Raw genomic sequence first — 2,999 nt, 5'->3', positions numbered from 1 at the left:
CCCCAAACTAAAACATAATCGCATTATCTGTTTGTAAAAAATAATAAAAATGCCGAAAGAATATGCTATGGACGTCATTCTCCTCCACACCCTTTGATGCAGGGAAACAGGGCGAGAATGAAAGGGGATTTAATTGATTGACTTCAAAAAATTGTTTGGGTGTCCGTTGTGTTGGTTGATATGATTGGATTTTCTTTTAAGGTCAGAAGCCTGACAATATCCACCTTGAAATATGTATTTCACTGAAACAAGGTCCCAAGGTCTGATTTGATGAATGATTGTTGTTTATCCATAACTAACTTTCCTCTCGTCTATATCAACAAAAAAAAAAAACATTTGTTTGGGTTTATTACAATTGCGGTATCAAGCCTGGTAAGGAGATACGTCTTCCTTTGGATGCGGTACATGAGAGGTTTGGAGAGTCACTGCGTCACGTGACAGTGTTCTGGGGGTCCCAGGAGCGAGCCTCAAGGCCATGATGCTCTGATGTCTGTCGAGTGGGGATGGAGAACACAGGATCTAGATCAGGGAGGGTTTCACGTTGCAGAGGCTTCTGAGGAGCTAAAGGAAGTCCTCAGAAGGAGGAGGGAGGAAGGAGGAGGGAGGGTTGGAGCGAAGGAATGATTGAGGTAAAGAAGGAAGCATGGGGGGTTAGAAGGAAGGAATGAAGGGAGACAGGAAAGGAAGGGAAAGAAGGAAGGAAGGAAGCTAACTGACAAATCAGGTCAGGGTTATAACGCATGGTTTGGTGGACTTAACATTTCGGCGCACCGCGAAATGAACACCATTTCAGGTGAGATGAGAGGGATCTCATCAGGTGATAAGAGAGATTTTTTCCCCACCGGTCTATCTGGTATAATATTGTGCATCGGAGTGCAATGCCTCCCACGCAGCCAGGAGGATATCTATCTCTGCAGAAGCTATAAAAACACCATCCTCCTGAGTGACACTAATGGCTCTTCTTACACATTTCTCCTCTGATCTCCTGCGAGATGATTCGCCAATTACCACCAGGGCTCCTCTGTTACTCCCCCCCAACTCCCACCCCCAAAAAAACATAAAACAAAGGCTGCTCTTGTTGATGGCGGACTCTACGTTTAGTGACAGAGAGTCTCATCCTAGGTGACCTTGGGTGTCTTGAAAGGCGCCTCTAAATTAAATGTATTATTATTATTATTATTATTATCCCTCGCTCTGAGCCGTGAGGCCGGAGGACGCTTCATCCTTTAGGGGTTGAAACGCCGCAGCGTTGCAGACGGCCCGCGGAGAGGAGGCCTCGCCTGCCTCTTCACACGTGTAATCAGCGAGCCGCTGCTCTCTAACGTGCAATCAACACCGATGGGGGGGGGGGGCTGTGAAATATGTTCAACTGAAATGAGGCCATTTGAATATGAATTATGCACAAGGTGGAGTGCGTTATGATAATGGCTCTGGATTACATGTGGTACCTGTGTCTGGCCATTGAGTTCCTTTTCGCTTTGTGATGCTGTCGAGGGACGTGTGGCACTTCCAGGGACACTTGAGGCAGGATATGAGGCCCCTGATATAGTTCATCGTTTCCCTCGCCTCACCTAATCACTATGCATCAGCAGCTGCCGCCAGGTTCAATATAAATATCAATATTAATTAATTATCATATTTGCTGTTTTCCTCGACGTTACAGGTGACTTTCACCGATCACTTCACAAATCAATGAGCCCACCATTACCATGTTGGAATTTCCAATCCAACTTGGATTCAGTCTAAGATTAACAGTATGGGTAATCAATATTTCTTAGCCTAACACCATTATATTGCTGATGCCATAAATGAAAGAAATCGACTGCTCTGGAAAAAGAACAGGATGACTGGGAAGCCATTGTGGTTAAACCTTGGTTGATTTGGATCTGATGTGAAACCGATTCATGGGAATATCACCACGCAGCGGCCAGGTGTTTTGTCTGAGAGCTGTGGTTGCACCTACATTATGGAATACGGTTACCCCATATTCACAACATCTGCATTCGGCATTCTTCCACCTCCGCAACATCGCCAGACTCCGCCCATCACTGACCCAATCCAGCACTGAAATCCTAGTTCACTCATTTGTCACATCACGCATAGACTACTGCAACGCCCTCCTCACCGGACTCCCCACCAAACTCATCAACAGACTGCAGATCATTCAGAACTCAGCCGCCCGGATCATCACCCGCACCAAATCATCTGACCACATCACCCCTGTCCTCATCCAACTTCACTGGCTCCCAGTACACTACCGCATCCAATACAAAACCCTACTCCTCACCTACAAAGCTCTCCACAACCTAGCCCCCAGTTACCTCTGCGACCTCCTCCAAGAATACACTCCCTCCCGCTCCCTCCGCTCAACCTCTGCTGGACTACTATGTATCCCCACATCAAGACTCACTACAATGGGTGCCCGGTCATTCAGCTGTTCAGCACCCAGGCTCTGGAACTCCCTCCCCCCACACATAAAACAGTCAGACACCATTACAACCTTCAAGTCACAACTCAAAACTCACCTGTTCAAACTCGCACACAACGTCTAACTGATCACTGTTTTGATTGTTTGTTTGTTTTTGTTTTTTTTGTTTTTTTATTCATTATGTTTATTTATTTATTTATTTATTTTTTCCACAATGTCTTTTTTTTTATTTTTTAAACGATTTATGATGACTATATGCTCTGTAAGGTGACCTTGGGTGTCTTGAAAGGTGCCTCTAAATTAAATTTATTATTATTATTATTACATCAGAGCCTGCGTGGATGCCCTTTGACCCCTGGGGTCACCTTGGAGGGTCCATGTGACTTTTAAGTTTGTTGCCGAAAAAAAGAATATAGTTTTAATTAGAAACCAATCTTCAAAGAAGACATTGTGGGAGCCAAAGCTCAGTGTTGCCATCCATCCTGTTTAATTGGTATGGTTGTCTGAAGGCTTCACAGTGCAGGATTCCCTGGTGTTGTGGCACTCATGTCTGATTACAAGGTGAGGTCAC

The sequence above is a fragment of the Gadus macrocephalus genome, chromosome 23 (genome assembly GCF_031168955.1).
Source record: "Gadus macrocephalus chromosome 23, ASM3116895v1".
In the NCBI taxonomy this organism is placed as follows: domain Eukaryota; kingdom Metazoa; phylum Chordata; class Actinopteri; order Gadiformes; family Gadidae; genus Gadus; species Gadus macrocephalus.
This window is presented reverse-complemented; position numbering follows the sequence as displayed.